Below are 26,171 nucleotides of genomic sequence, written 5' to 3'. Positions count from 1 at the left end.
TAAACCTCAGTACCTTAGAATGTGACCTTATTTGGAAATATGATCACTGCAAATACAATTAATTAAGATGAGGTCATACTGGAGTAGGGGGGGTCCCTAATCCAATATAATGGATGTCTTTATAAAAAGATAGATAAACGCATAGAAAGAAGAGGATGTGAGACACAAGGAGAAGACAGCCATCTATTAGCAAAGAGAGGTCTGGAACAGATCCTTCCCTCACAGCTCTCAGAAGCCAACCCCGCTGACACCTTGATCTCAGACATCTAGCCTCCAAAACTGTGAGACAATACACTTCTTTTGGTTAAGCCGCCCAGTTTGTGGTACTTTGTTACAGCAGCCCTAGCAAATGAATACGTTGGGAAGACTGAAAGGTTAAGTAACTTGCCTTTGAATACAGCCATATAGCAGGAAGTTAAGTAACTTGCCTTTCGATACGCAGCCATATAGCAGGAAGTGAAGGTGATATCAAGGGTTCTTCTGCACTGGAAACACCCACCTCCCACAGTTTACCTCAATTAGAATCTCATACACTTGGCAAGGCTACTGTAGGGAATGGGGAGCCATCTAAGGTGTTATGCAGGGGAATGACATAATCCTTTCTCTGTTTTGGAACAATGTAATGCTCACAAATCACTGAAGACGAAATATAAAATCCTATGTATCCCAAACAGCTGTACAGTCCCTGTGAGGAATCTTCAGAAGGCATCTTTCCTGACCTGACAGTGGCCAGAGTCTAGAGAACTTCGAGGCACTAAAATGACCCACTTAATTGCTCCTAAAGCAGTCATTACCCCGTGTTGTTCTGGTCATGAATTCTGTGAGAATCTGTTGAAAGCTAGAAATCCTCTCATCAGACAATGCCCGTATTCATCTAGTTCAGGAGAATAAGTAAGGACTTATAGGGCAGATGGTTGGTTTTTGATCTTGCCTCCAGAAATAAAGACAGATAGCTGAAGATAATGGGGTTTTTCCACTTATCTTAGAGGAAGTAAGCAACTAACTACTGATCCTATGCCAAGACTCAACGGTATCATTCTGGAAACTTCATAACTTCTTCACGTTGGTTATTTTTGCTCTTCTCCTCTCACTTTCCCCACAAGGATTAGCACTTAAGTACTTAAAACACCAAGAGTTTGTGTCTATCTTTAGATACAGAAGGAAAGGAAAGCTAGAGGATGCAAGCTAGGTCTCAGCCAGTTTGAGGAAAGAGAGGACCTGGTGACACAGTGAGTAAACGAGAGGAGAGACACACAAGCTAATAATCCCCAAGCCTTGTGGTGGTGAATCAAGAACATTGTTTTCTTGGGAAGAATTTTCATGATCTTCCCTATGGAATTTTTAATAATTCATTTCAACTCTATTTCCCATCATACTCTCTCTTTTTTTTTTTTTCGAGACAGAGTCTCACACTGTTGCCCAGGCTGGAGTGCAGTGGCGCAATCTTGGCTCACTGCAAGCTCTGCCTCCCGGATTCACACCATTCTCCTGCCTCAGCCTCCCAAGTAGCTGGGACTACAGGCACCTGCCAACACGCCCAGCTAATTTTTTATATTTTTAGTAGAGATGGGGTTTCACCATGTTAGCCCGGATGGTCTCAATCTCCTGACCTCATGATCCACCTGCCTTGGCCTCCCAAAGTGCTAGCATTACAGGCGTGAGCCACTGTGCCCAGCCTCCCATCTTACTCTTATTGGTGTTAAGTGCTTGGTGCTATGGGAAGTCAAGTCATTGACTGGGGCTAGTTAGGAGAGGGAAGAAGGGAAAATAAAGATATATGAGCATTGTATATTTACACATTGGGTATCATTACTGAAAAATTGCTCAAACTCCAAGTTGCAACCGGTCAAATATTGCTCAAAGAGTAGGGGGTACTAAAATTTGAGGGCTGGTACTATAACTTGTTTTGCATTCTATTTGCAAAGCTAAACACCCTGCCTGGCACATAGTAGGTACTCAGTAAATAGTACGAATGAATAAATGAATGAATGGAATGGAATGGTCATGAGATTTGCAGTCATAAGATGTGGATACTAGCCTTGATGCACCCACTAACTAGATGTGTGACAAGCCACTTTATGTCTTCAGGACTGGCTTTTATTTTCTGTAAGAAAATTGAACCAAATATAGATATGGTACTTGAACATTCTACAATTTCCAGTGTGAATATACTTAGTTAAGACAAAGCTATTTGCACTCACTACTATGTACTGTAGACAAGATGGTGTGATATGTGCCAACATATAGTATGTCTAGGAGTTCAAGGAAGTCTAATTTGGGAAAAGTTTGTTCTGTCCTAAAAGAAACTGAGACCTAAATTTACCTAAGTGTCATCCTGTGATCAGCAACGCACTCAGCGGCACTTGCATAACCATTGCCTCCGGCAGGACTGCACCAAAATAGCAGAAGGAAAAGAAGGAAGAGGCAATGTCACACTTCTGCTAAGAAGAGAGTTATGGCAAGTACAAGTTGCTGAGAAAGAAGCAAACTGCTCATTTGGATGAGGGAAATTAATTCTTTCAAGCCATCAAAGATTCCTGCAGCTTTGAGAATAGTTTGGTAAGTGGATCTCAATCCCCAGAAAACTCTTTGGTAAAAGAACAAGTGCCCATCTTTTAGATCATGTGCTTAGCTTCAGGGCAGATATGTCCTGAAGGTCTTGTGTAAACAAAACACAAGTGAAATAATATTCAATTCAAAATGAGACAATAGTTACAGTGAAATAGAGAAATACAAAGTTGGTTTTTATTAATAGTTTTACTTATTATTATTTACTGACATCAAGTTGGTTTCATTAATATTTAATTAATATCTATCAGGAACAAATATTATTTTAAGTAAACAGTTTCTCTTAAGTTTTAGGCAAATTGCTCTATGATTTCATTAACTGAATACCATCCATCTTTAAGATGCTAAAACTATGTTACTTCTGTCCATACAACTTTCAGTATTAAATATCCTTTATTGAAAATAATAAGCAAAAATCTTTAATACATGCACAAACACTGACTTGTTACAGTTTCTTTTACTCAGTTTATCCATTTCTTCTGGGCAGATTCTTTTGGTTTCTTGACAATACTGTGTCTGGTGAATCTAACTCTGCTGGAAGTGCTTAAGTGATTTCAAATATGTTGGGACCAGACACATAACTTAATTGCCATCCTAATTTCCAAGGATCTTGCTTTCAAGGATACCTGGGATTTTTGCTCACTTCTGTGGAATGTGCCCTCTCAATGACCTCTGATAAATAGTGCACGATTTTTAAAAAATGATCTAAAATGTGAGGTGTTTTCACAACAACTGTTTCTCATTTCTTGGCTCAGGAAATATTATTCCTGCCTCCTATGGTCATCCTGTTATTCATCAGCAGATGCTACTGATCCAACAACTTCCCAGCTAAGGTGGAAGGATGAGTAAGTGGTTGGAGAAGCCATATTTTTGTCTTTTCTACACAAATTCACAGGGAGGAGTGTTTGCTTTCTCTTCCTTCAGGTGTGGGCTTCAATGTTTTGGGGCTGTCTCTGGAGAAGCCTGGGAAGTTAAAATGCCTTAAAAGCAAGATGTCCAAAAGCCATAGGGGATACATATTATCAACTGCAGGTTGAAAAATGCTTTTGCAAAACTGCAGCGGTTAAGGATACAGAATGATCTAGGACTTCGAAGTAATACAGTTAAATCAACAAGCAAATGTTATTCTTAGTGTCTGGCAATTATAGTAAGACTTTTTTCATTGTTTAACCACATTGTTTAATCAATTTTCATTGTTTAATTGCATTGTTTAATCACATTGTTTTATATATATATATACACAAACATATATATAAAATGTTCTTTGCTTTAATACAGGTGTTGATTAAAGTGGGAAAATGTCTATTGAATGAAGATGTCACCTGAAACCAGTCCTCTTTATAAAGTTAGATATCTCACAGAAATCTTCCAATCAATATGGCTGGCAATGAGACCCATCATCCAAACTCTGTGATCACACAGCACATCCTCATCTAAAAATATTTTATGACAGCAGTAACAGAGCCAAGCACCAGGTCTCAAAGGCCTTATTTTCTGACTCTACGTTCCATGGAAATACCTGGACTAGCTATTCCAAAATCTCCCCCTGTGTTGTGGCAGCTACTTATGAAACCCCTGGGGATCCTCACACCAAAGATTCTAATTCAGTAGGTTTAAGGTGGGGACAGAGAAATTTGTATTTCTGTCACCCAAAATTGAGGCTGTCACCCCTAAACTACCACTCTTCATACAAAAGTGTGCATTAATAATAAAAAAAGATTGGCTTCATTATTGAAATAAAAATCAGAGGTGACTACTCATAGGAAATCCAATCTGCTCAGAGGTAACAAAATAAAACAGTTAAGTTATATTAGATTTAATTTCCCCCTTACCTCTGGAGGCCGTAGTTTTATTTATCTGAGTGCCTATCCTGTATATATGAGTTCAAATGTTTGAATAAAATTTAAAAGTGATCACCTTTGCGACTGTCTTCTGCTCTTTACATGGGCATGTAGCGTTAGCAACACTAGCCATCAACAAAAACTGGCATTGTCACGACTCCAATGCCAAAAATAGTTTGTTTCATTTTTAAAATTAATATTATTTTAAATTTACAAGTTATAATTTCACACATTCAGAGGATACAGTAGCCATCACTTATCTTTTTTTTGGTGAGACATTCGAAATTTACTTAGTTATTTTTAAATATACATTATCATTGACTATAGTCATCCTGCTGTGCAGTAGATCTCAAAATGTATGCCTCTTGCCTAACTGAAAATTTGAACCCTTTGACCAGTAACTTGCCCCCACCTCCCCACACCCTGCACCCCTACCACTTTTTGCCTTCAACCTCTGGTAACCACCATTCTTCTCTCTACTTTTATTTATGAGTTCAACATTTTTAGATTCCACCGAAAAATAAGATGATGCGGTATTTCTCTTTCTGTGCCTGAATGCCAATAATGTTTGAGGACCTACTAGGAAGTCGATTTAACTATTTTATTTCTACCCCCTCATAAATTAAACAAATGAAAAACAAAACAATTAAGATTACCTATGGCAGGTGAGTTTCATAGCCTTAGAGCAAGGGTCAACAAACATTTTCTGTAAAGGACCACAAGGTAAATATATTAGGATTTAAAGGTCATAATAATTGATTGGTTAGGGCACTAAAGCAGTCATAGCCAATAGGATGACTAGATGAATGATACAAGCTGTTTTCTGATAAAACTTTATTTATAGACACTAAAGGTTAAATTTCATATAGGTTAAATTTCCTATAATTTTTCCCATGTCACAGAATATTATTCTTTTGATTTTTTCAAAGTTTTAAAAATATAAGAACCATTCTTAGTTCAAAGAATAAACAAAAAGGCAGGGGCCAGATTTCAGCCTTGGGCCAAAGTTGCTGACCCCTGGGCTGGAACACAGAGCTGATGAAGACATGGAAGAAGTCTACAGCTGTGTGAACCTGTTTCTTCCATTATGCTCTGCTGCACTGTTCTTCGGCCATAAATTGCATTTCTGCTTCCAGCCTACCACCATGCAAAAGACTCAAAAACCAATGTTCCTACAGATGTCCTATGTAGTCACACTGTATTGCCCTGCAGGGGATGGCTTACAAAGATCAGATAAGGCCCAGGCCTACCACGGGACCTAAGAGGCCCTAGGGAGTCTTCCCCATTGTTTATGCCTCAGGTCACACGTATTAAATATAGACTTGACAAAATGTATCTTGATGAGGTCCTGCAGAACCTTGCCAAAGAAGTAGAAATGAAAAACAAACAACAATTTTGCTTTTAATCAGACTGCAGATCCTGTTTCTGAGTATCATCCACAGAGCAGGGTTGTTTTCATCATCAACTTAATGTCTATTAACAGAGTCAATTCCAGTATCCCGCCTTCCACCAACTAAGTAGGATTAAAGAGATGAGAGAAGCTTATGGTTAATAGAGAACTGTAGATGTTAAAAGGTTTAATCTGTTAATATAGGACAGCATTTCCCAAAGTGTGTTATGCTGAATGCTGACTCCCTTAGATGTTCTGCTGGAAAAGCATTTCAAGGTCAAGTTTAGGAAATGTAGCATAAAAGATCTCTCCTTTCCTGATGATTATTAACATGCATTAGGACATTAAAGGCTCTGAGGATTCTTGCAATAAAACTGGTTAAGTAGGGGCCGGGCGCGGTGGCTCACGCCTGTAATCCCAGCACTTTGAGGCAGGCGGATCACGGGGTCAGGAGATCGAGATCATCCTGGCTAACATGGTGAAACCCCGTCTCTACTAAAAATACAAAAATTAGCTGGGCATGGTGGTGGGCACCTGTAGTCCCAGCTACTCAGGAGGCTGAGGCAGGAGGATGGCATGAACCTGGGAGGCGGAGCTTGCAGTGAGCTGAGATCACGCCACTGCACTCCAGCCTGGGCGACAGAGCGAGACTCTGTCTCAAAAAAAAAAAAAAAAAAACAAAAAAACACAACTGGTTAAGTAGGTTAAATCAAGTGTTTCTTAAAGTCATATCATCAGGGAAGTTTTCTTCCTTTACTTAACTGTTAACATCCCAAGAAAATAATAATTCATAGACTGCAGTTTAGGAAAAACTGCTATAGACAAGGCAGAGGAATGACAGGGTTTTAAGCAGTGGAATAAATTATGTTTTGGAATAATTATTTTGGAGAGGATCAGATCTTTCTTCCCTAATTTTTCTCATTTTAGGAAATTACACCATATTCCATCTATGTGCTCAAGTCAGAAAGACAGGAGCTATATCTGTCATGCTGATAACTTTTTAAAAAATTATAAAATGCAAGCATGATTTTAAAAATCATTCAAACAGTAGAGAGGTTAGTATGAAAAGCAAAAATCTCCTTCCTCCTTTCTCTCACCCCTATCCCAGCAGCCAGTATACTTTTCCAGAGGTAATAACCAGGGGGATCAGTTTTTGTTTTATTTTTCAGTTCTTCTTATGGCATCTCTAAATCATATGCATCTAAGCCTACTGTTTTGGATTATAAGCATTCAGCAGTATCTATTAAATCAATTCATTCCTACTCTTCTTTCTGCTTCTCCCACCTCCCATATCCAATCTATCACCAAGACATGTCAATCCAACTCTCAAAACACACCTCAAGTCTGTGCACTTCTCTCCCTCCTCCCGGACAGTACTCTCACCTGAGCTCTGTCCTCCCTGGTTTTCCTACCTCCAATCCTTTATCCCTCCAGTTCACTCTCCTTATTGTCTACATAAAGAGTTCCTCAAAATAGAAATTAGAACAGTCTCTGGCTTAAAAGTCTTCAACGGCAACCCACTCAAATTAAATTCAAGATCTTTATCAACACCTGTGAAGTTGGGCATGATCAGCCACCTGCTCCCCTCTCCAACTGGTGTCCTGCCTCTCAGCAGCGCCCTCACCTAAGTGCAGTCACAGGGCCTGCCTTCTCTCTGTCCCTCGAATGCTGCAAGCGTTTTCTCTTAAGACCTTCCCATTTGCAATTTCCTGTGCCCAGATTGCTTTTTCTCTGTGTTGATTTTTTTTTTTTAGTCAAGTTAACCCCTATGCTTCTTTCCAATAGCAATTGAAATCTTTCTTTGTCAAAGAGCAAGCCTTCTCAGAACACCAAAACGGAGTCAGCGCCCCTGATTTTTTTCTTACAGCATTCTGTTCTTCTCCATGCTACTTCCCACAATGTATTCCTACATGTTTATTTCGTAAATGTCTGTAGGTTTCAAAAAAATAGGGAACACGTCTGCTTTGTTCAACACCAAATGTGGAAAAGCTGGCACAGTGTCTAGTCACAGAATGGGCTTAATTATTTATTACATGAATGAAGCTAGCTAGAGGGAATTTCTCTTATAGACTTATCTCCAGCCTTTTCCTTACATAAAACTTCAGCTGCATCCAGATATTCCTTTTCTGCACACTTTCCACCCCAAAGTGCCACTGTGGTCCCTGGGCACCCAAAAGTCTTGTTTGTTCATCTCTATTGCAGAACTTTAAGGGCTATCTCTAAGGGCCTTTCCTCTTACGCTTCCCTCAGCATTTCAGCTTATTATATTCTCTTCTTGGGAATTCATTGCACTTATTTTCTGCACCACTCATTTGGTGCCAAATCTTCTATCGCCTTGTAACTACTTATTTGCTATTTTAAATTAATACCTTATATTGACATATTTGTCTTGCTAATGATGTCATAAGTTTACTGAATACAGGAACTGTTACTTTGTATCCTAAAGTACACTGCATGCCCCTGCACAGAGTAATTGCATGAAGAGCGAATCTCCATTCATCCCTTCTAGTGCCATTAGAAGACCTTAATAAAGGAGTTTGATCAATTCCCTTTCACACTATTTTATTCCTCAGTGGTTCTGAGTGTATTGCCATCATGCTAACAAGGACAGCTGGAATAAAGATAAGTTTTTGAGGTCAGAGTAGTTAAGGGAGGAGTCTGGGGACAGAGGACTTTCCTGTTTTCTCAGTTCCTCTTTAAGAGGCACCAGAATTACAAAAGGTCACTAGGTGTATTTGGCAAGAGACTAGGTGTACTTTAAATTGATTTGGCATTTCCTAGGATATTTTAAAGGATGACTTGATCAAACTTTTGAATTTACAAATTTTTTAAATTAGATGAAACAAAAAGGATTACCCCCTCAAAAAATTTCAGTCATTGGCTCATTTTCTCACAGTTCGATGTTTGGATGAATTAGACCCAAGCATTAATTTAATTCAATAACTACCTTTGGGATCCAAGAAGTTATTCTGCACCTTTAGTTGAAAATTCCAATTTTGTCCAAATAATGATATTTCAGGAGTATTTAACACACTGAAGACTTGGCTACTTTTTGTTTTATTTTCCACCAAACTATAAGGGTCAGAAAGGTTCTACAATCTTTTTAGTGTGCTCAATCAACCTTCCTCAAGCTACTTCTGAAAAATGGAGGGCAAAGTTTAACCCTTCAACAACAGCATATTTTTTAGAAAAGAACTATTCAAAGTCAGTAGACATTTTTTACAATTATTACCTCTTTTTACTTAGAGATAATACAACCTTGAAAATAAAGAAAGTAGAAGGTGTCATCTGTTGTCTTTATTTTGTCAATGAGGAAACTGAAATATAGGAAGGCTGAATGACATGTCCAAGGGCACCTAAGTGAGCAGCAGATAAATTTCAGGTTTGTACTGGAGAACTCACCGTAAATGTGGGATTGCTGTTAAGACAACACTGTTATTTGGTTAGTTTTAGACCAAGTTTGTCAGCCTGGGGTCAGGATATAATTTGTAGGACCCAGTTCAAAATGAAGATTCAGAGCCTCTTGTTTGAAAATTATTAAGCCAGCAGACGGTGATAGCAGAACATTACCAAATGCAGGGCCCTTCCAAGCGCAAGGCCCTGCGCAGTTGCAGTTTTGCATTTCCATGAAGCTGGCCCTGCCTGGAGCCTCTAGACATCTAGAATGTGGGAGGCTGGGCACCAAGGAGGCCATGAACTCCTGAAATTGTGGGAGGAATTTTGTGTTAATATATATGTATTTGTCTTTCATATTCCATAGCTTTCATCAGATTCTCAAACTGGTCTGTTACCCTCTTCAAAGGTAATACATGTTCCAACAGAGCCCACAATGTCAGAATATATTGGTAGGGACAAGCATGCTGGTGGTCACTGTGCATGATCCTTCACAAGGCTATATTTGTGAATAAGTAAGTTTTCATGAGTGCATGGGAATTAATGCAAAATCAAGGAATTCTTAACACTGATGAGATGTTGCCAGAAACAAATGCACTCAAGAATGCTTCTTCCTCAGGAGATAGGAAAGCAGATGGTGATATGGTCAAGATGATCATATGCTTTATAAACCCCAAAGTGATACCCTAATATAAGCCATTTTATTTATTTTCAACCTCTCCCTCTTCCTCTGTAATTGGATGTCACATTTTAGCCTCCTTTAAGGAAAGGATATTTTCATTTAGTTTAATTCCTCTAATAGCTGTACGATTTACCAACTTATGGTGATTTACATCTCTTTTATAGATAATTATAGCCCAATGTTAGAAATAGGAGTAAGTGATGAATTTGTTAATACAGCAGGGGCAGGAGCTGCCCTCAGAATTAGGAAAAGACTACTGTAAAGACGTGGATCCTGAGAAATACTACTGATGAAATATTGACACACGAGTCGGCCTGGTAAAAACCTCATGCCCGTCTCCTAGAAGTCTCACACACAAATATCCCTTCTGCGGAAATGCCTGCTCTTGCAGTTTAGGTGGCTGCCTTAAGTTTTTATTTAGTCCCTTGCCCCCCTTTATAAATTTTGGACTAACTACACCTGTCAGTCAAATCTCCAGCTCATATAAATGGGAATATACAGAGATGGGTAATTGAAACCACGGGGTAATTCTCAAATTTCCATTTGCACAGTGTCAAACTTCTCTCGACCTAGCAAACAGAAAAGCACGATCCACCTGAATTTCCTGGTCACTTTTCTGACCCTACTCTGTCCTTGCTCATCACATAATGGGGGCACTCTACGTGATTCAACGAGTGGCCAAACTCTTGCAGATCCAGCGATAACCTTGGTTGCTCACACCACATAACTCATCCGTGGAAGAAATGGTGCCCACCGCTGACAGGTGAGACGCCTTCCTCTGGTTTGTAGGATAAGATTGGGCATTTATTGTTTTAATAGACTGAGACTGCCCCGCGGGTAATTCTACTTGCTGGGAATGTTGAGCAGCCTTCCTGCAAGCCGTCTACTCCAGTTGGAGTCTTCTGGCACGTGCTCCCCTGCACACCCCCAGGATGCCCAGGCCGCAGGAAGATGTCTAAAACTTCCTACAGGGGCAAACCCCGCCCTGGCCTCACCAGTCGCCCCAGCGCGCGTCAGCCACGACCCCGTAGAGGCCCAGGTGGGAGGGTAGGGACGTGCGCAGCCTGGGGTGGGGCTGGGGGCTGGCGAGGACCTGCTCCGGGGACCAGGGCTGGTCGCCCTGGCGGTCCCGGGCACCGGGAGGGGATCTAGGATGGCTGCCGCTTCACATGTGGCCCCGGCATTTGCGCGCTCTCTCCAGGAATAGCCCCAAGGGCCCAGGAGGCCTGGGAGGGACCGGGCCCCGCGCCTCTCTTCCTCGGTCCCAAGTCCCCAAGGCGCGGCCCCCCACATTAACCTTGCCGGGTCCTTCCCGGCTCGCTGCCCTTTGCAACCCCCGCGCGCCCCACCTTGGCGGGCTCCGCCGACGCCAACCGCGCGTAAACGGCCGGCGACGACTGGGGTGCAGCCGGGGGCAGCTTCAGGGGGCAGAGCCTCCGCAAATGCTTCTCTCCTCCCACCCGGCCTCACACCCACCCTCCTCGAGGTCCCGCCGGGAACCGCCCCGCCCTGCGAACCCAGCCGAGCCCTCCCTCCTGGGCCACCCCCAGTCCGGTCTCTGCCTTTGGAGCGCGTGGGCTCTGCGAGCGCCAGGGCTGGGGACCCTGGAATACCTGTTCCTCCAGCACGAGGATGGGGTTCAACTAGTGGTCCTCTAAATCCTGCTCCTTCCCCGAGGCTACGGGAAGCTCTCCAGCCACAAGGAAACGGCTCCGGTCTTTCGGCTCCCAAACGTGACACTCTATATATCCGGCTCGGAGACTGGGTGTGGGGCAGGAGGAAACCACCCTCCCTCCGACCTTCCCCGTCTCCGCCGCTGCCTCGGCATTGGGCGCGGAACCGGCGGCAGCCTCAGCCCGGGGCGGGAGGAGGGCGAGGGGGCAGCGAGGGCCCTACAGGTCGCGGGGCGACAGCATCGTGGGCAGGGCGGCCTCGCGCGCAGGCCCGCCCCGCGCTTCCATTCATTCAGCACCAGCGGATCCACTGGCTATGACTCCCCGCATTTGTGTGGTTGGGGGGAGGGGAGTTGGTTTTGGTTTGGGTGGGTTTTGTTTGTTTGGGGCTTTTGTTTTGTTTTGGGTTTGGGGGTTGGTTTTTTTCTCCATTTTTTAATCAGTGGGCTAGGGGACAAGGAAGCTAGAAAGGCGCCCCTCTCTGGTGTGGGAAAGGAGAACTCCCACACCGTGAAAGGTGGCGGGGTAGGGGGTGGAGGGAGAGACTGAGACAGGAGAGAGAGAGATTCAAAGGTTCTAGTCTGAACTGAACGCTTGAGGGACACACCTTTCCCCACCCACCCTAGCAGAAAAGGCAGCCAAAACTCCCAGTTTACTCAGCTTGACTACACTGCACATCCCGTGAGAGGGATGCTCTTGTATCTGCTAAAGACACTGCTGAGGCGCCCTGCAGTGACCCACGAACGCAGTGGCTTTTTAAGACCCAAGGGCGTGAGGGTGGAGAGTGATGCGAGGACTTCAGGTGAGGCTTCCTCACACTCGGGGTTTGAAGGGCAGAAATCCGCCTCTGCCTACCTATGGTGGGGTGGGGGTGGGTAGGAGACTAGAAAGGATCAGAGATGGGGGCGGCGGAAACAGCAGCGAGCCAGCTGTGCTCAGCAGCACTTCCCCGGATTTAAAAGAAAAAAAAGATGTTTCATTTCTTAGCCTAGTAGCTTTTTTGGGATTTGGTCATTGTTAAATTTTAAACGGAAAAACTGAAGCTGCCAGGGAAGCCTTGTAGAGGGATGGACAGGCACGTGAGTGGAGCCCTTGGCCTCAACCAGGAAGTGCTGAAAAACGGCCAACGCCCACCCTAATTCCATGGACAATGTAGGAGGTAAATTTCCAAATAAATATGGTGTGTTAAGAAAAATAAAAAAGAAATATTGTCCTATAAGCTGTTCTGATTCTCCTCGTTATAACAATCCACATGCAATTACAGAAATAAAATTTGACTTATGAAAGTTAGAATTAAGGAGTGATTTCATGAAATTAAAATAATAACACCCATCTTGAATTCTCTACTACTGGGCTCTTTAATTAAATGTGTTAAGCTAAATGTAGCCTAAAGACACTGACTAATTTCCTCTGGTGACTGCCTGAATGCAAGAGACAGAAAAAAAGTTACAACCAAATTTTTAGTATTTTTCATTACCCCTCCCCTCCTCAAGAATAAATTTGAATGTATCTTCAAAATGTGTGTGACAGCACTTCAAATGATGTCAAATGCTGGTGAAAACATATAGAAATCACTTAACAGATAGCAGATGGAAGGTAAATTGTAATCACGCTTTTGTTGGAAAGCAATTTAGCAACACATTCCCAAGGTGTTGAGTAATGAAATTTTTTCTTGTTCTGGACCTAGATTCCCATGTCTTACAATGTATTCAAAGGAGACAATCCATAAAAGAGAAATGCCGCATGTACATAGTTGCATATTTATTACTGAGTTGTTTATAAAGTAGGAAATTAAAAGCATACTTTCAGTGGAATGTTCATAGATAAAATACAACATTAATTATAGATTACAAAACCACAATTTGATGGTCACCATTTAAAATGCTATTCATATATGTAGAATGTATTAGTTTGCTAAGCCTGTCATAAGGATGCACATAAACTGGGTGGATTAAACTATAGAAATGTATTATTTCACAATTCTGGAAGCCAGAAGACCAAGATCAAGATGTCTGCAGGGTTGGTTCCTTATGAGGGCTTTGAGAGAGAATTTTCCATGATGCTTACCTACTTCCAGTGGTTTCTTGTTGGCTTGTGAACACATGACCCCTGTCTCCTATAATCTTCATATGGCATTCTCCCTATGTTCATGTCGGTGTCAAAATTTCTCCTTTATAAAGATACCAGTCATATATGATTTAGAGCTCACCTTAATGGCTTCATTTTAACTTTACTAATTAAATTTGCAACAACCCTATTTCCCAACAAGGTCACACTCTAGAGTACTGGGGGTTAGGACTTCAATATGTGAAACGGGCAGGGGCGGAGGAGAACACAGTTCCACCCATAACAGATAATAACAAAAAGAGGCAATGTAGTGGGTTGAATAGTGGCCCCAAAAGATGTCCTAAGGCAAATCCCCAGAATCTGTGAATGTGACCTTATTTGAAAAAAAGACTCTGTATGTAACTAAGTTAAATATGTTGAGATGAGATCATCCTGGGTTATCCAGATGAGTCCTAAACCCAATGGCAAAGATACTCACATGATAAAAACAGAGGGAGATTTGAGATACACACACACTGGAGAAGGTGATGTGAATACAAGGCGGAGACAAACTGGAGCCACTTGGAAGCCAGAGAAGCCAAGAAATGCCAACAGCCACTAGCAGCTGGAAGGGGCAAATAAGGATTCTCCCCTGGAACCCCTACAGGGAGCATGGCCTCAATCTTAATTTCAGTTTGCTAACCTCCAAAATCATGAGAGAATAAATTTCTGTTTTTTAAGCCACCCAATTGATGTTAACTTTGAAAGGAGTTAGCCAGCTTGCTTTAGGCAGACAGTAAGGAAGGGTCCCCAGAGAACCTCCAACCCATGTTTTGTGCAGATAAGGGAACTTGCATGGAGGGCTTGCCTAAACATGCCTTCAGTGGACTAAGGACCCACATGCACACTGGAAGAATGGGGTGGAGCTGCCAGGAATTTGTGCCTTATACAAAAAGGGAACCCAGCCTTATCAGCTTGTATGTAAAACCCCTTGTATTCAACCGTAAAGGGGGCAACTAGGAACCTGCTTTCAGGACCCCCTCTTTGCTTAGAGCTTTCCTTTTACTTAATAAATTCTACACCACTCACTCTTTGAGTGTCTGCATGCCTAATTTTTCCTGGTTATGAGACAAGAACCCAGATCTAGCTGAGCTAAGGACAAAAAAACCCTGCACCAGTTTGGGTGCTTGCCTGGGATACCTGGAGGAGGAGTAAACAAAGACTCTCCCAAACCTTTCTCTTTCCTTTCTGTGCCTTCTTGTCCTCAGACTTTTTCTGAAGGCAGATGCAGCACGGAACCTCTGGTGAGCCAATTAAGAATGAATGGCACAGCTACAGAGGACAGGATGCTGGAGAGGAACCCAACACCGCCCCTCCATCATTCTTGGGGGTTGGGAATGTTTGCCTCGTTCCAATCCAATCTTTTCTATGGCATTTTCCTTCTTTTTTGGGGGGTTGTCATGGCGCCTATCTCTTCTTTTATAATGTTAAGGGTATTATTACACACTGCACAGATATTACTAGGTAGAGTGAGTCTTTGGCCCAGACATCAGAGACGCAATTCAGAACAATGTGATTTCTGTTTGTTCTTACAGGCATTCCACATCCCTACCTCAATGGTTAGGGGTGTGCACATGGGACACATGGGCAAGCAATGACTCCCTGACCACCCCCCCGACTCCCCCTGCTGGGGCACATGGCCAAGTCGGCCACATGCGCATGCTATGTCCAATGGCCAGGCAGGGCAAGAATGAGCCTTGGGTTCCAAGGCAGTCTCGGGGGCCAAGGTCCCCACGCAGCTGGCTGGACAAAGGGGAAATGGCCAGTGTTTCCCATTCACTGCCCCCTCCCGCCACATGAAGTCTTTCCTCCCCTGGCTGAGCCAAGAAGAGGGTTCAACAATTAAGAATTTTTCTCCCTGTTAGAAGAACCCATTTGCATAAAGCAAGAGGTTTTTTTTTCTTTCCCCCCCCTCCAAACCATCCTCCCCACCCTACACTTAAGCTATTTTATTTTCCCCCTTTTCTCCACCATGTCAGAAGTTAGGTTTCTTTCCCTTTCGGATGACATCTTAATAGGCCCAGACCCCTACACACAAGACACTCTTTTCTCTCCCTTGTTTGAGGAGGACCCAGCTCCACAGCTTTTCCTTAGCATGATGAATTCCTGCCAATTAGGCCCCCTTTTATTTCATGGAGGGAGGTCATGCTAGTATCCACGGCATAAATGAGGTCTAGGGAGCTCAAAGCTTACCAAAAACAGGGAAGAGGCAGCACATGGCTAAATGCAGGTAATTATCACCACCTAGAACTCCCTGTTAATCTGGGGGGAAAAGCCGCATTGGCACCCATGGGCAGCACCCTGTTGAGGTTACTGGGACTTGGGGATATGAAGATGGAAGAAGGAAGGGGGGCCTCTTCTCTCTCTCCCTCACATACCCTGGATATTTTGTAGAAAGAAAAAAGAACTAGGGACGTCTTGTTCCCCTCTTCCTAGATGGGTAACCAATAGTTTTCAATCTATCAGGAGTCTTGAATACCTCCTGAATCACTGGGACTCCTCCGGAAAAAAAAAAAAAAAAGATAACTCCTTCTTTTTCCTTTTTCCTCCTCTGTCCTCTCTTCACAGATAGGTAATTGTGTCCCTGTAACACAGGACGCTTTCCTCGGATGCATCCCCCAAACTGGGAAAAATTAATTTCCTCAAACCTTAAACTGCTTGGCTTAAGACTGATCTTGGGGGAGGGGAACCCAGAAGGCTGACATGCTGGCAAAAAGTAAAAGTTCTTACTAGTCAGACTTTTGGCCTCTCTCCCCCTGTGCAAACTGGTAACATAAATGATAAAGGTCACTGTTTACATCCTCTGTAACATTTTAATTAATGGAAAAAAGGATTTATGAGGCCAGTCTTGGGCTATAGCCAATGTGGTGAGCGTTGTGTGTGTCTTTCTGTATGGTTTTGTCATAAGGAGGAATGCCTTAGGATAGAATGCAGGCCTAGGACCCCAAAAAGCCCGCTGTTCAAGCCAGCCCAGCAAACTGGTCAGTAATGAGCTTTGCTGCAGGTCTCCCTCTTGTTTTACATCCTTGGGAGCCTGACCTTGTAACCACATGGTAGTACTTTCTTTTGGCCTTTGCCATTTTACAATGGCAGCACGGGTTCAATCCGGGCTTAGGGGGTGGATACTTTCTGGTTAATATCTGTGTGACTTTTGCCATTTGCTGATTCTTTTCCTCTCCATGAACAACTTCTGGCTTCCTTTGTTGAATCATTGTTTCTCTCAGCTACCTTTAAAGATTCTAGATTTTGTAGAAACTGCTTACCACCTCTTTGAAAATACCTTGTACACTCACGGTTAAGTCATAACCTTAATTGAGGCTTGTTATTTTCACCTGTTTCACTTTTGGTAAAGTTCAAAAGCTAGAAATATTGGCTACTTGGCATGGCTAAAGTTGGGTACTAAGGAATTTAAAAGGATTTTCTTAAAGGATGCTCAGCTTAATTGGAAGTGGATATCAAAGTTATAGGTATATTTTAAAGGCCTTCTTGTTTTTCTCTTCCTGGATCTTGTTTTTCTGGAAAAAGGTGTTTTTCTGTCAACTGAATTATTGTTCTCCATTTTGTCTTGCCACTCTTTATGCATGCAGGAGAGGCCCTAAGGTAACTTCTGAGGGCATGGGACTCGGTGGTAAAAACAGAGAAGGTGCCACGGACCCCATTTTTGGAAGAAACCTGTTTTCCTTACAGAATCCCAGGAATTGAAAGCTGATGGATACCTCTCAAAATCTGTTTTTGTCTTCTGACTATGCCTGTTTGTTAGGCTGTAGAAACTGTATGATCTCCTAGCAGTGCTTTTGAAAGTCTCCACCCCGAGGTCAATAATCCAATTAGGAGATTGGCAAATGAAAAATCTTACAATTACTGTATCTTCTTCTGTCTGTCCGTGTAGTTATATATGTGTTATGTGTGTGATATTTATAAAAAAGAGCTCTAATTGATTAGCCTAAAGAAAAACAAGTGCTTAGACCAAATATTTTTGAAGGAAAAATAAAAACTGTAATGCCTTTTAGTTCACGAGATTTTAAACTTTGAGAAATAAAAACAATTTTAAAGATAATTGGTAAAATACAAATGTCTTCAGAATGTAAACAAGTGGTCTAAATTATGTGGGTTAGATACTAGGTTTGTGAAATGTTTTAAGGTTATAAACTACTTCTTTGTTATTTGAGAACTTTTTGACCTGCCTGCTTTACAATTTGGTAAGGCTGAGGACATATGGAATTAACCACACCCTTAACTATACTGGAAAGAGTCAGACCTTGTCTGTGCCTAGTACATAATTTAAATAACCAAGTTTTACACTAAAAAAAATTGCTAAGAGTTGCTGTTATAACATGTAATTGAGACTACCGAAAATAGACTTACATGCAATGTGTGTAAAGAAAGTAAAATATGTTTTTAGTAAAAGATAAGAAAACAAGGGAATGTAAATTTTTGCCTGGGGTTAAAGGATTATCTTAAATTAGACAAGATAAAACTGAAGGTTTAAACAAGTGGAGAAAGGTTTATAAAAATAATCTTATAAAAGAAGCTCTATATGTAACATATTGACTAACTTGAAAAGGGTATTATTTGGTTTTTCTGTAAATTAAGCATTGAAATAAAAGCACAACAAGGTTTTCTTGAGGCACTGACCTGCTCTTTCACAAAAATTTGTAGAGAGTTATAAAAGGTTTACAAGAATTTCATCTCATGGTCAAACTGATGAAGATTGAATAGAATTATCTATAAAGTTTCATTTAAAAATGGAGTTGATATTAATAGTAGACTAATGCAAGAGTAAAATTCAGCTTTCTCTCTTGAACAAGATTTTCATGTAATAGCAAAGGATAATGAAAAGTTTTTGCCTTTTTAAAAATTTTTGAGTCATCATTTTGGCTAAAAAATAACTTATGGTAATCTGCTATTCTATTTCATAATATCAGATGTTTTGAACCTTCAACACATTTAACAGACTTCCTAAAATCAAACTTCAGCTTCAAAAATTGTCTTTCCTAACCTCTAGCTTTTGGATGCTACAGAGGGCTCTTGGAGTATTCAAAAGAAAGGTGAACAAGATTATTTCACATGTTTAGTTACCTGTGATTGTCAAAATAATGTTTAATCTTCTTCAGGGTATATTTCAGTGAATAATATTAATATATATTCCAAAGTTGTATGGGATTTTAAAAATTCTAATGTCTGAGTATATGCTATCAATCATAATTAAGGTTATTATGTCAAGTTATTGTAAACCACAGAAATAACCACATTTCTTTGTCAATTGTGTTTTTGACTGTAACTACCCTGGATATTTTTCATTCACAGATAGTTGTTGTCTTGCTTTAATCCTTTTCAAAAGATGGTTTATAATCAGCCACAGGACTTTGACAGGTGCTGTTAAATGTAGGTTTCTGATATCTCTGAAGATTGTAATATTGGAACAAAGGAAAAATGTACAGGACACCTGAAGAGTTGAAATGTTCATGGATATCAAACAGAACAAAAGTTAACAGAATGGACTGAACTAACAGAAAACTGAAGTAATCTTTTTAACCTTTGTGCTTAAATCCTTGCTGATCCTTGTTTTGTTTCTCAGAATCAACGAAACTTATTTTGAGCTATTTACAGTCTTTAATAATTGAGTAAAATATACACCTGTGAACAAAATTTGGCACATATTTGTTGCTCTCTGCCTGGCTTCTCCAGAATTTGAAAACTATTTGTGAGTATTCTTAGCTTATGGCAATATACTCATTTGCATTAGTGCAATAAGAATCCATTTTCTTTTGCAACAGGACACAATTGGAGAAACTGGTTGTTTTACCAAGGCTTTGGCTGGAAGGATATGCTTCCCTTTAAGGAATCAAGTTTGAGTTGCAGAGTCAATAAAAGCCCCTTGGGAAAACTGCCTCATACTTTGTTTACACAGCGCCCGTACAGGGTTTCTAAACTGTGGTGAGTAAAGAATGTCACTTTCTTTTTTTTTTTTTTTTTTTCTTGAGATGGAGTCTTGCTCTGTTGCCCAGGCTGGAGTGCCGTGGCATGATCTTGGCTCACTGCAAACTCCAACTCCTGGGTTCAATGCCATTCTCCTGACTCAGCCTCCCGAGTAGCTGGGACTACAGGTGCCCACCACCACACCCGGCTAAGTTTTTGTATTTTTAGTAGAGACGGAGTTTCACCATGTTAGCCAGGATGGTCTCGGTCTCCTGACCTTGTGATCTGCCCTCTGCAGCTTCCCAAAGTGCTGGGATTACAGGTGTGAGCCATTGCGCCCAGCCAAGAATGTCACTTTCTATCAGGCCCAGGAGCCCCGTGTTTTTGCCACCTTAAGAAGAGAGGAATTTACCTAACTCATAGGTATTTGAGGGTACAAACCCATTGTTAAGCTCAGCTTTAAAAGGTCTTATCTGAAATTCCTTGTGGAACAGAGTTCCATCAAAGCCAATTTAAAAGTGTCAGGCCTCTGAGCCCAAGCTAAGCCATCATATCCCCTGTGACCTGCACGTATACATCCAGATGGCCTGAAGTAACTGAAGAATCACAAAAGAAGTGATATTTAAATGGCCTGTTCCTGCCTTAACTGATGACATTCCACCACAAAAGAAGTGAAAATGGCCGGTCCTTGCCTTAACTGATGACATTACCTTGTGAAATTCCTTCTCCTGGCTCATCCTGGCCTAAAAAACTCCCCGACTGAGCACCTTGTGACCCCCACTCCTGCCTGCCAGAGAACAACCCCCTTTTTTCCTTTACCTACTCAAATCTTATAAAATGGCCCCACTCCTGTCTCCCTTCGTGGACTCTCTTTTTGGACTCAGCCCGCCTGCACCCAGGTGATTAAAAGCTTTATTGCCCACACAAAGCCTGTTTGGTGGTCTCTTCACACAGACGCGAGTGAAAAAAGGCCTATGTGAAAAATGATTATTCTTGCTACACTTTATGCAAATAACCAGGCCAAGCATAAGACTAAAGTTTATTTTGCAAACAACTCAGTCCTATCGTGATTTGTTTTTGACAAAAATGAGGACTGGATAGAAAAAACTTATGTTTCAAAACTTATACACTTGTCATTAAATTCTAATCTCGTCTTTTTTTTTTTTTAAGTTTCTGCCCACATTTTAGACTAACTCTGCTTATTCCCTTGAACGAACCAGTGGTCTCTGGCTGCAGCTCAGAAAAAACAAAAGCGATGGGTAATGTAAAAATCTGGATCAGTATTCTAGTTCTGGGCAATTATCCTGCAAATCCTGCCAGGTGGTATGAGTAAATAGGATGCCTATAACCAGGAGGTTTCTTTGTTAGGAAAATAAGATCAAGGGAGCTAACCAAAGCCAAGCCCCATGTACCGAAATCTTAGCAGGCATAACTATAGTCACCAGTTATCGGGTTGTGTTGACAGCCTAGGGATTTTTGAGCTGCCCTTACCCACCTTTGTTTCATTTTGATACATGTCTTCTAATAACCTAAATTGTTTCTTCTTACTTAGAGGCCATTAAACTTCAAATGGTGATGCAAATGGAACCACGCATCGATGTGCCATTCTTCTGGGGACCCTTAAACAGACCTCAGGAGGAGCCTGAGATAACAATTTGTTTAAAACAATAGCAAAACAATGCCCCCTGTCAGCAGGAAGCAGTTAAGAGCAGTCATCATCGCCCACTTTCCCCAACAGCAGCCTGAGTCTTCACTCCTGATGGGGGGAATGAAAGGAGTTAGCCAGCTTGCTTTAGGCAGACAGTAAGGGAAGAGTCCCCAGAGAACCTCCAACCCATGTTTTGTGCAGATAAAGGAACTTGTACAGGGGGCTTGCCTAAACATGCCCACATGTGCACTGGGGGAATGGAGTGGAGCCAACAGGAATTTGTGTCTTATACAAATAAGGAATCCAGTTCCATCAGCTTGTATGTAAAAGCTCTTATATTCAACTGTGAAGGGGGCAACTGGGAACCTGTTTTCAGGATCCCTCTTTTTGCTGAGAGCTTTCCTTTTGCTTAATAAATTGTATTCCACTCACTCTTCAAGTGTCCACATGCCTAATTTTTCCTGGTCATGAGAAAATAACCCAGACCTAGCTGAGCTAAGGAGAAAAAACTCCTGCACCAGTTTGTTATGGCAGTCCTACAGGAAATTTGTCTTGGGTGGAAGCTCATGTATTTACTTTTTTTTTTTTTTGTAGAAGAGTGATGTATGGTTTCATACCATTTCAAGTAGCTATTTTGATAGCATTGTCTTAACATTCTTAGCCACTTTCGAAGGGATGAGCAAAGGACATGCTAAAGATTTTATCATCTTCAAAACCAAACTCTCCAATAGGCCCAAATGCAGCTAAAACTGCAACAAGTTCTGATCTTTTTCAATGAGATCCATTGTTCTGGACCCTCACACATGGTGTGCATGCAGCTCCTGTTAATATGAATTCAGTTTCACATTGGTTTGATTAAAGCCCGAAGGTTTGTTATCTCTAAAACAATGCTGCTGGCCAGGCGAGGTGGCTCACGCCTGTGATCCCAGCACTTTGGGAGGCTGAGGCAGGCGGATTGCCTGAGTTCAGGAGTTTGAGACCAGCCTGGGCAACACGGTGAAACCCTGTCTCTACTAAAATACAAAAAAATTAGCCGTGTGTGGTGGCATACGCCTGTAATCCCAGCTACTCAGGAGGCTGAGGCAGGAGAATTGCTTGAACCCAGGAGGCAGAGGTTGCAGTGAGCCAAGATCGTGCCACTGCACTCCAGTCTGGGCGACAGAATGAGATTGTCTCAAAACAAACAAGCAACAACAACAAAAAACACAATGTTGCTTGTGGTCAATGTTGAGAAGTAGATTATGATAATAACTGTCTTCTACTTTCAGTGTTCTCTCTCCCTCACTATTGCTCATTCAACCCCATTAAACAAATGTTTCTTTGTAAATCTGCCTAGAGGTTCTCATTTAAGATGCAACATGCCTACAAAACATGCCATACCTCAAATAATATGTCAGATCATTCTAATGACACCCTAAAAAAAAGTGAATCTAGTGATACAAAGGAATGCTATCCTTCCCCAGTGCTATTTTTGGTTTTGTTTTGTTTTTTAAGATGGAGTCTTGCTCTGTCACTCAGGCTGGAATGCAGTGGTGCGATCTCAGCTCACTGCAACCTCCACCTCCCAGGTTCAAGTGATTCTCTTGCCTCAGTCTCCTGAGTAGCTGGGATTACAGGCGCCAACCATCACGCCAGGCTAATTTTTGTATTTTTAGTAGAGATGGGGTTTCACCATGTTGGCCAGGTTGGTCTCATCGAACTCCTGACCTCGTGATCTGCCCACCTCGGCCTCCCAAAGTGCTGGGATTAGAGGTGTGAGCCACCACACCTGGCCCCCAGTGTTATTTATTTTAAAATAAGTACTGGTTCTGTTAATTGAAACAGAGCTTTGAATTTGATCTACAGTAAATTCTAAAAATATGTTATTCTAGAACTAGAAAGCTCATGCTTTGGACTACTATTCGTCTTTATAGTGTTGGAGATTGTACATTATATATCTCGTGTAAGGTCACCACGTTAGTTTTCTGTTGCTCTCTAATCACCTACCACAAACCTAGTGTTTTATAACAATTTCCTTTAATTATCTCAAAGTTCGGTTGGTCAGCTGTCTGGACATGGCACAACTGGTTTCTTTGCTTACAATGTGGAAATCACAATGTCAGCCCAAGGTTGTGTGATCTCTTTTGTGACTCCGGCTCTTCTTCCAGGCTCTTCATTGGTTATTGGCAGCATTTAGTTCCTTGCAACTTTAAGGTTGATGTCCTCATTTCCTTGCTGGCTGTTGGCCAGAGGTTTCTTCCAGCTCTCAGAGACCATCCTCAGATGCTAACCATGTGCCATCTCACAATGTGGTTGCTTGCTTATTTAAAGCTAGCAAAAGAAATTCTCACTTTTTCTCTTTAAATCTCTGACCCTCCGTGTTTAAGGGCTGACATCCAATTAAATGAGGCCTGCCTAGGAGGATCTCCCTTTTAATTAACTCAAAATTAGCTGATTTAGAGTCTTTACTGTCGTCATATAACATATGATCACAGCAGTGCAATCCAGCATATTCACAGTGTCACCCCCTCTCAAGAAGGGACTAGACAGGACACATAAATTAGAGTGTGGTAATCTTAGAATTCTGCCTGCCATAGTCAGTTAGATGGGGGGATAGTAGCATCAGGAATACAGCAGAGTCTTACTTTGTGCTTTACTGAGGAATTTTTTGCATGAGGAAAATTATTTTTCATTGGCCATTTTGTGAAGCAGGTAGTTATGGATTTTTACAGATTTTTTTCTTGTCTTTTATTCCCATCTAGAGATATACAGATCTTTGAAAGTAACACAATTTGTTTTCTGACAATTATAAAAGAATAACAGGTGAAGACTAAACCCAGGTTTCCTGATCCCGTGTGTGGTGCACTCTTAAGTTGGTGGTTTTTTAAACTTTGGGTCATAAACACCAAAGGTCTTTTGAGAATGCTCTTGAGAACATTAGGAGAATCCATACTGAGAATACAACATGGTTACCACTGAATTGACTAAAGGCATATTCTCTCTATTGCCTGTTATGCGGACCTTAAAATGAATGAATTATAACTTTGTCAGCTGGATTGCACTGATTTCCATGAGGTTTAGCTTGTGAAGAAAGTAACAACATGAAAGACATTTATAATATGACCTTGTTGCCTTTAAACCATTGTCAAAAAACTTTCAATATGTTTATATACAGAGAGAAATATAGGTCTATCCCAGCACTTTGGGAGGCCGAGAAGGGTGGATCACGAGGTCAGGAGATCGAGACCATCCTGGCTAACACGGTGAAACCCCGTCTCTACTAAAAATACAAAACAATTAGCCGGGCATGGTGGTGGGTGCCTGTAGTCCCAGCTACTCGGGAGGCTGAGGCAGGAGAATGGTGTGAACTTGGGAGGTGGAGCTTGCAGTGAGCTGAGATCGTGCCACTGCACTCCAGCCTGGGCGACAGAGTGAGACTCTGTCTTAAAAAAAAAAAAAAAAAAAAAAAGAAAGAAATATAGGTCTATAAAAGCATACAGAAAATCAGAAGGATACATACTTGATTATTATCATTATTTTGGTTGTTGGAAAAGAGGCACGAATGCATGGGGTGGGGGAGTGAGAGAGGACTACCAGGCAAGGAAGAACAAAGAGAGAAAAAGACTGAAACACAATTCGAGGTATCATCTAGTCATATTTATGCACATATGCAAAATTATATTTAAAAATTTTAATTAAAAAGTATGTTAGGAGGCACCACTTCATCCTAACCAGTATATAGCTGAACAAACTGAAAAATCAATCACTTTTCTTAGATATGTCAGAGAAGTGAGGTCACAGGGCAAACTTCTGCCCTCAAAATTGGAGAGACAGATGGGCAGATACAGAGAATCACAACTTACCAGAGCAGAAACCTGTGTGGGAACCAGTGTCAGGGTAGGAAAACCTAAACCATAAATGATGAATTGCTGGAGGCTTGATATTGACAAGTGTAAGAGCTAAAAGCTCCAGGGAGAAGACACCCCCAGAAACACAATTTTGTGAGTTTTACCTTAAGGACCCCTTTTCATATCCTCCTAGTAAATATTAAGGAAAAAATCATCTCTTACTTAAATTAAGCACTGAAAGAAAAAACACACTAACTTCAAATCCTGTGCCCTGTGATATAATCCTTCTAAAAAAGAAGGAGAAACAAAGACTTTCTCAGACAAATAAAAAAATGAGGGATTTGTTGCCAGTAGAACTGCCTTGAGGGGAATGTTAAAAGAAGTTCTTCAGAGAGAAGGAAAATGATATGGATCAGAAACTCACATCTACATGAAGAAAGGAAGAGCATCGGTGAATGAATAAGTGAAAATAAAACAAAACCTTTCATTTTCCTATTCTTAACTGATCTAACAGATAACAATTTGTTTAAAATAATAGCAATCATGTATTCAATTTATATGCATATATATGCTTGCGTGTGCTTCTGTATACATGAAACAAATGACAGCAATGATATAAGGGATGGGAGAGAGGAATTGATAATATTTTGTTATTATAAGGAGGTACTTACACTACCTGTAATAGTATAGTGATATTTGAAAGTGGATTTGGATTAGTTGTAAGCATATGTTGTAAACTCTAGGGCAATCACCAAAAAAGTTAAAAAGGGAATATAAAGATAGGAGAAAACCTAGTGCATTTTCTGTGTTCACACACTGAGCACAACCCTTCTAATACCAGATGTGAGGGGGATATTCCCCATACACCAAGCAACTCTCCAGCAGACACCAACTGGGTGTCCTATAAGTCAATTAAATTCTGACACGCTCTCCCTGGAGTTAGAGTCACAGCCCATAAAGTTTCTGTGCTGCATACTGCCCCCCACTCCCAGATGCTAAGAGTATGTTGTCACCTATACTTCTCACTGATTGGCTATAAATTGGGAGTTCCCAGAACACCCTCCTCTGGTTCAATTAATTTGTTAGGGAAGCTCATAGAACTAGGGGAAACACTTTCACTTTAT

General features: G+C 41.4%; 1 protein-coding gene across 2 annotated transcripts in view; it reads right to left on the bottom strand.

The window, feature by feature from the left end:
• Positions 1 to 11,823, bottom strand: part of FAR2 (fatty acyl-CoA reductase 2) — a 200,016-nt gene extending 188,193 nt beyond the window's left edge. The window contains exon 1 of one of the 2 annotated variants that reach the window (XM_054442369.2): positions 11,488 to 11,823. The gene's annotated coding sequence lies outside the window, so the exon portion shown is untranslated. The remainder of the gene's footprint in view (positions 1 to 11,487) is intronic. The other variant, XM_054442367.2, reaches the window with a different exon arrangement.
• Positions 11,824 to 26,171: the final 14,348 nt, after the last annotated feature.

This window comes from Pongo pygmaeus, chromosome 10 (genome assembly GCF_028885625.2).
Source record: "Pongo pygmaeus isolate AG05252 chromosome 10, NHGRI_mPonPyg2-v2.0_pri, whole genome shotgun sequence".
NCBI classification, from domain to species: domain Eukaryota; kingdom Metazoa; phylum Chordata; class Mammalia; order Primates; family Hominidae; genus Pongo; species Pongo pygmaeus.
This window is presented reverse-complemented; position numbering and strand designations above follow the sequence as displayed.